At 45.5% G+C, this 8,031-nt stretch overlaps 1 protein-coding gene across 1 annotated transcript in view; it reads right to left on the bottom strand.

Annotated features, from left to right (window-relative positions):
- xirp2a (xin actin binding repeat containing 2a) overlaps positions 1 to 8,031 on the bottom strand; it is a 110,914-nt gene that overhangs the window by 64,609 nt on the left and 38,274 nt on the right. The window lies entirely within an intron of this gene.

Below are 8,031 nucleotides of genomic sequence, written 5' to 3'. Positions count from 1 at the left end.
AAGTTATCTTGGAAGTTACATGCCCAAGTGGTACAACAAACACATTATGCCACTGATATGCTAATGGAAATTAATACTCTATATCTCACTCTGGTTTCTCTGACTGATAGGCTAAATCATCAAGCTAATCATGAACAATGGATGTACAAGCAAATGCAGATGCTGGAATTTGGAGCAAAAGCATCAAAGTGCTGGAGGAACTCAGACAGCAACTGTGGCAAAAATCAGTGCTGGAAGAACTATCAGTCTGACAAAGGGAGGTGGACTGAGGAATGGTTAATGGAGTTTGAGGTGTAAAGGGCCTATCCCACGAGCATGCGACTACATGCGGCAAGCGCGACTTAACGTGGTCGCTTGAGCCGTACGGCCTCGCGGGGCTGGTCCCACTTTGATCGCCGGAGCCGTATGGAGTTGTGCGGAGCTGGGCCCGACATCGTGCGGGGCTCCGACAAACTGACAGTTATCAAAAATTCCGCGCAGCAAGGGTCTGCCGGGCCGCAGCCGCAGCCGCATTGAGACCGTACGCACCGCCTCGAAGGGCGCACGCACCGTCTCGACGCCATATGCACCGTCTTGACACCGTACGTCATGCGCAAACTTCCTGCAGACTTCGCTCGAACTTCACGTCACTCACTCGACCTCCGCGCTGCCCCCGCTTCTGGTTTGGTCTCGCTCGCCGCATGCAGTCGCATGCTCGTGGGACAGGCCCTTTACATTTTGGGAAGACAAACCAGGGCAGGACCTTCACAGTGAATGGCAGGGCTCTGGGGAATGTTGTAGAACAGAGTGCAGGTACATAGTTCCTTGCAGGTGGCGTCACAGGTAGGTAGGGTGGTCAAGAAAGCTTTCAGTACATTGACTTAATCAGTTTGAATATTAAGCATAGACTTTGGGATGGTAAATTGTACAACATGGTGGTGCGACCGCATTTGCAGTATGGTGTTCAATTTTGATCACCTTGTTATAGGAAGGATATTATTAAGCTGGAAAGAGTGCAGAGAAAATTTACGAGGATGTTGCCAGGACTTGAGGGGAATGAGCTAAAGCGAGAGGTTGCCAGAGGAGGTAGTTGAGGCAGGTACTATAACAAGATTTAAAGACATTTGGACAGGTGTACGAATAATAAATGGAAGGGTATGGGCCAAACACAGGAAAATGACACTGGCTTAGTTGGGGCATCTTGGTCAGCATGGACGAGGGACCAAAGGGCCTGTTTTCCTGCTTTTTGACTCTGTATTTACTGGGAAGGCTTCAATAAGCACACATATCAACTGAAAATCTCATGATGCCTTGGAAAAACCATGAGCTACAATGCACCGAAAAATCCGAAGGGCAATTTATTGGAAAATGAGTGAAGAGAGTGCAGATTTAGTGTTTGAAGATTGAAGTTTCACTGAATCTTTCCATGTCTGCGGCTTAATTACAAGTGTTTAGTTTAGTTTAGCTTAGCAATACAGCGTGGAAACAGACCCTTCAGCACATCGAGTCCACACCGGCCAGCGATCATCCATACACTAGTTCTATCCTACATACGATGTGGGAGGAAACCGGAGCGCCGGAAAATAAAACATATGCTCAGGGAGAGCATATAAACTCCATACAGACAGCACCCGTGGTCAGGATCAAACTTGGGTCTCTGACGCTGTAAGGCAACAGCCCTACCCGCTGCGCCGCTGTACCACCCTGGTGGAGGGGGGGCGGGGGGGGAGTGGAGAAAATATTCAAAAGCTGATCGTAGGTCCACAAGGAAGTAATTATCTGACTGGCCCAGCAGGAGGTAGGAGCCTGTTGCAGCCGGCATTTTACCCCGAGCGACTGAGGCTTCCTGTGAGTGAGTGTCAGCTCCCATGTGAAGCCTGACTCACTGCCAGATCTAAACCAGAGCCATTTCCTGTTTTAACACTTCCTTATTTCAGTATTGTTTTGCATTGGGTAGTGGCAAAACTGAGAGACCTTTGTTTCGCATGAGGGAGTTGTTTTTAATCCCTCGGAAAAAAAAGCTAAGTGTTTCTTAACATTTTAAATGTTTGCTCAATCAACTGAAGAGTAAAATATTGTGAAACGCGTGGCTTTTGCTCGCTTCCGAAGGGCTTTGCAGACAAACTTTGTGCATAATTTAGCGAGAAACAAACTGCATGGGGAACTCAGTGGGTCTTCTCATAGTGTCAAAGAGTCATACAACATGGAAAGAGGCCCATCAGCCCAACTTGCCCATGCCGACCAAGATGCCCCAACTACATGAGCCCCACCAGCCTCCATTTGACCCATATCCCTCTAAACCTTTCCATGTACCTGTCCAAATGTCTTTTAAATATTGTTACTGTACTTGCCTCCACAACCTCCTCTGATAGCTCATTCCATACACCCACCATCTCTGCATGAAAAGATTGCCCCTCAGATTCCTATTAAATCTTTCCCCTCTCATCTTAAACCTATGCCTTCTAGGTCTTGATTCCCCTACTGTGGGTAAAAGACTCTACATTCACCCTATCTATTCCTTATTATATTATCCACCTTTATAAGATCGCCCCCTCAGCCTCCTGTGCTCCAAGGAATAAAATCCTAGCCTGTCCAACCTCTCCCCGTAGCTCAAACACTCAAGTATTGGCAGCGTCCTCGTAAATCCTCTCTGCACTGTTTCTAGCTGAATGACACCCATCTGACAGCAGGGTGACCAAAACTGAACACCGCACACCAAATGTGGCCTTGACAATATCTAGTACAATTGTAACGTGACATCCCAACTTCTCCACTCATTTCCTTTACTGCAGAATGCCAGCATGCCAAAAGCATTCTTCACCACCCTACCTACCTCAGTCACAGAAAACTGGAACCTCTGACAACAAATACAATGCCCATAAAACGTGTAATGTATTGCCAACCCATAAAGTCATAAAGCGATCAGTCTGAAGAAGGGTCCCGACCCGAAAGTCCATCTGTCCATTCCCTCCACAGGTGCTGCCTGACCCGCTGAATTCCTCCAGCATTTTGTGTTTTAATTAAACAGTTATGTCAGGAAGTGTGTCTGTCCTAACTGATACGATTGTTCCCAGAGTTATTACCACATTAAAATTAGTATCATCCTTTGTAAAAATGCATGGTGGATCTCTGAGTATAGTTGGGAGGGGCAGAGTCCACATATCCTCTTAACTTACACTGATGTTTCCTTTACAACAGGCTAAGTAGGTGTCCTTTAGTATTCTTGGGTGCATTACACTTTCTCTTTTCTTTAATGAAGTGAAATCACTTCTGTTTCTGTAACTTAAATTTGTTGGTGTCAGACCACCTGTCTCTGATGGGGAACTCTACTCTTTACAGCATTACATTTGAGAAGCTATTTCCTCAGAAGATGGACAGACCATTGTTCAGGATCTGAAGGTACAATGCTTTCTGATCAATTGTCCTTGAAATATATCTCAGCGGCAGAGCAAGCCTGTTGATGACAGTTTCACATTGATACTCCGTACATGATTAATGACCAGCTCCAAGTACAACCTCCCTTCCACCTTCACTGCAGTGGAAAATAACCTATTGTGAGTCGATGCTTCACATTTCCACTGTATTGTTTCTCAACTATCTCGTAGTCATCTGTCATTTAAGTCCATCTTCTAATGCTTTCAATGCTTACACTAGTCACCGAGGGAGAAAGGGGAGAGAGAGAACCATTTGTATGGTGTAGGAAGGAACTGCAGGTGCTGGTTTATACTTCGTCTTTGTCCTAAAATCAGAATGAAACAATAAGTAGAAATCAGCCTTTTGTTTGCAGAGAGTGAAAAAGAAACCTGATTTGTTTTATTTTCCAGCTGGAGATGATAGTAAGAGATGGGGTCGAGGGAGTCATCGATGAGATCAAAAATACCTCAGCCAAGAGTGAAGTTGATCTAAACCTTACTAAAGCAAAGTGACGATCTAGAAACAAGCAGATGCTAGTTTACACAAAGGGACACAAAATGCAGGAGTACCTCAGCGGGTCAGGTAGCATCTCTTGAGAAAAGGAATAAGTGATCCAACATTGCGGAAGGCTCGACCAGCCCCGATTCGAGGTTCAATTGCCCGGCACGGGGGTGCTGACATCTCCCCGGTGCGGGAGCTTGATCGCCTCGATGCGGAGGGCCCGAACGCTGCCGGCTACGGGAGTCAAGATCATCCCGTCAACGGAGGGCTCGAGGCCCCTGACCAAGGAAGAACAAAAGGAAGGACTTGAACTTTATTTCGCCTTCCATCACAGTGAGGAATGTGTAGGTCACTGTGGTGGATGTTCATGTTAAAATGTGTTTTTGAGTGATCTGTTACTTTTAATTGTATGACTGACCTGGCCAATGAAATTCCTCCTATGTTGCAAAACACACTTGGTGTGATTTTTGATTTTTGATTTTTGATTCAGTCTGAAAGATAGAAGTGAGGAGGAGAGTTTTGGAGTTTTGCGTTGGGTTTTGGTTGCCCTGCCATAGGAAAGATGCCGACACCATAAACTGGAATCTTGAGCTAAACACAGTGCTGGAGTAACTCAGCAGGTCTGGCAACATCTATGGATGGGATGGTAGGTGATGATGTTTCATGTCGGCATTAAGTTGGAAAGGGTGCAGAGAACTTTGAGCAGACTAGGATTTTATTCCTTGGAGCACAGGAGGATGAGGGATGATCTTATACAAACACATAAAATCAAATAGATTGTGTGAATGCATAGTCTTTTATCCAGTGGGGGAATCAAGAACCAGAGGGCACAGGTTAAAGGTGAGAGGTGAAAGATTTAACAGGAACCCAAGAGGCAACATTTTTACTGAGGGGGTGGTGGATGTATGGAACAAGCTGCCAGAGGAGGTAGTTGAGGCAGCTTCTATCACAACATCATTTGGACAGGGATGATTTAAAGGGATATGGGCAAATTGGACAACACGGGGCATGTTGATCGGTGCAGACGAGTTGGACCAAAGAGGAGAAGATGTTTGCCGCCTCTTTGCAGAGCGTTAATTTACAAAGAGAGACTGGTGAAAGATGCATGAGACAGTGTCATGGTTCATCCGAACAGCACCATAACTGATTTATGGGCTGTTCCCAAGATCACACTCGGAGATGGACATCAAGTGCTGCAGGAAGGCCATCAACTCGGTGAAATACGCTCGTTGGTCTGCCCGAAACTTGTTGGTCCCCCAGCAGAACGAGATGCCCGTCTGGGAATGTTGTCGACTGGTGGCCTCCAGACTGCAGGAGTACGTGCTGAGGGACCCACTGAAGCTTGGTGCAGCCAACGCCAAGGCTCTGTGGGTGGGTGAGGGGGGGGGGGGGGGGACCAGTTTAGGGTCCTTCCAGTGCTGGACATTGAAGGGTAGAGTCCAGTGGAGACACCCCTCAAACAATGGAAGGGACATTGCCCCAGTGGGCCACATGAGTGGCAACGATATTGTATATAGAAAGGTGCTAACACTACTGGCTTAAACACCAGCAATATTGAATTCAGAGACACACTAAGAATGTGTTAATAGTTTGCACTGTTTCTGTTTTGCATATATTTTTATTGGAAATAAAATTAAAAGGAAGGAAGGCACTAATGTGGCTTTTGTCTCTGTATTTCCGTTAGATACACCCTTTAGTGGCTCTTTCTCTGAGCATATTTCATCATATAGCTTAACATATAACATCTTTTAATAATACAGAGAAACATTAGACAAGAAACTCATTCACAGAACAATGAAGGATTTGACCTCTTGATCAAACCTAGAGAAACACAACGTTATGCACAGTTTGGGAATGCCTTACACACGCTGGCAAATCTGTCTCACTTATTGAAGGGATTTATATTCACCTGCACCTCCTCCAACCTCATCTATTGCATCCCCTGCTCTAGGTGTCAGCTGCTCTACATCGGTGAGACCAAGCCTAGGCTTGGCGATCGCTTCGCCCAACACCTCCGCTCGGTTCGCATTAACCTACCTGATCTCCCGGTGGCTCAGCACTACATCTCCCCTGGGCCTCCTTCATGGCCAGAGTGAGGACCACCGTAAATTGGAGGAGCAGCACCTCATATTTCGTTTGGGCAGTTTACACCCCAGCGGTATGAACATTGACTTCTCTAATTTCAGGTAGTCCCTGCTTTCTCCTCCCCTTCTCAGCTCTCCCTCAGCCCACTGTATCCGCCTCTTCCTTTCTTCTTCCCGACCCCCACCCTCACATCAGTCTGAAGAAGGGTCTCGACCCGAAACGTTGCCTATTTCCTTTGCTCCATAGATGCTGCCTCACCCGCTGAGTTTCTCCAGCATTTTTGTCAACCTTATATTCTCCTGGACTCTTTTGCATATTTTGTGGCACCACTAAATGATGTTAACGATAGTGCCACATGAGAAGTAACCCATGGTGGGATTTTTAACCTCATAGGTATAAGAAAAGTTCCCACTGGCTCAGGAAACGTTCAGCTCCAGCTATCTCTGCTTCCCTGAAAGTGTGAAAATCCCTTACACCATCCCTCCAGTAAAGATATCAGTCAGGGACTCAAATTGCTGGAGAAACTCAACAGGTCAGGCAGCATCTCTGGAGGACATAGATAGGTGACGTTTCGGGTAAGGACCATTCTTCTTCCTTTTCAAAGGAGGGTCTGGACCCGAAATGTTATCTATCCATGTTCGACAGAGATGCTGCCCGACCTGCTGAGTTACTCAAGCAATTTGTGTCCTTATGTTTAAACATGCATTTGCAGTTCCTGGTTTATACATCAGTCGGGGAATTGAGTATAGAAGTTGGGACATGGTGTTACAGTTGCACAAGACATTGGTGAGGCCCCAGTTGGAGCAATGTGTTCAGTTTTGGTCACCCTGCTATAGGAATGATGTTGTTAAGCTGGGAAAAGTGTGGAGAAGATTTACGAGGGTGTTATCAGAACTTGAGGGCCTGAGCTACAGGGAGAGTTTGGGCAGGCTAGGACTTTATTCCTTGGAGCACAGGAAGCTGGGGAGTGATCTTATAGAGGTATATAAAATCACGAGGTGAATAGAAAGGGTGAATGCACACTTTTACCCACAATGATAATCAAAAACTAGGGGGCACATGTTTAAGGTGAAACGGGTTAGTAGGAATCTGAGGGGCAACTTTTTCACATAGATATATGGAACGAGCTGCCAGAGGAGGTAGTTGAAGCAGGTATTATAACAACATTTAAGAGACACTTGGCACATGGACAGGAAAGGTTTAGAGGGATATAGGCCAAACTGCGGAAGGTGGGACTAGTGCAAATGGGGCATGTTGGTCGGTATGGACAAATTGGGTCGATGGGCCTGTTTCCACGAAGTATGACTATGAGTCAACAATCTCCATGTGTGACAGGTATCAGCAGAATCCTTTTATGTAATAAAATTGGGCAATTTGTAAGTAAATAAATAGTAAGTCCGTAAGACCTGTACAAGCATGAAACACCCTTTGGTTAGACAATTCATTGTGTTCAGGTGACCAAATCAAGCATTAAAGAATCGACTAGTTATTACAATGCCCATATTTACCTCTTTGTCGTATTAAAATTAGAATAAAACGATGAGTAGAAATCAGCTTTTTTTTGCAAAGATTGAAAAGAAAATCTGATTTCTTATTGAATTGAATTTCCTTTATTGTCATTCAGACCTTTCGGTCTGAACGAAATTTCGTGCCTGCAGTCATACATACAATCTATCATTTCCAGCTAGAGATGAAAGGAAGGGATGGGGGTAGAGGATCATCAATGAGATCACAGATATTGCCTGAGCCAAAAGTAGATCTGAACCATATTAAATCAAAGTGAAGCTCTAGAAACAAGGAACTGCGGGTGCTGGTTTACACAAAGGGACACAAAATGCTGGAGTAACTCAGCGAGCATTTCTGGAGAACTTGGACAAGTGACGTTTCATGTCAAGACCTTTCTTCAGACCTTCTTATCCTTATTAAAGGATACTTGGTCACTCCCTCTCCTTCCCTCTCCCGTCAGGCGAGAGATACAGAAGAGTGAAAACACACGCCTCCAGATTCAGGGACAATTTCTTCCCAACTGTTAATCAGGCAACTAAACCATCC

This window comes from Leucoraja erinacea, chromosome 7, assembly GCF_028641065.1.
Source record: "Leucoraja erinacea ecotype New England chromosome 7, Leri_hhj_1, whole genome shotgun sequence".
NCBI lineage: Eukaryota > Metazoa > Chordata > Chondrichthyes > Rajiformes > Rajidae > Leucoraja > Leucoraja erinaceus.
The sequence above is the reverse complement of the archived record's forward strand: the minus strand, read 5'-3'. Positions and strand labels throughout refer to the sequence as shown.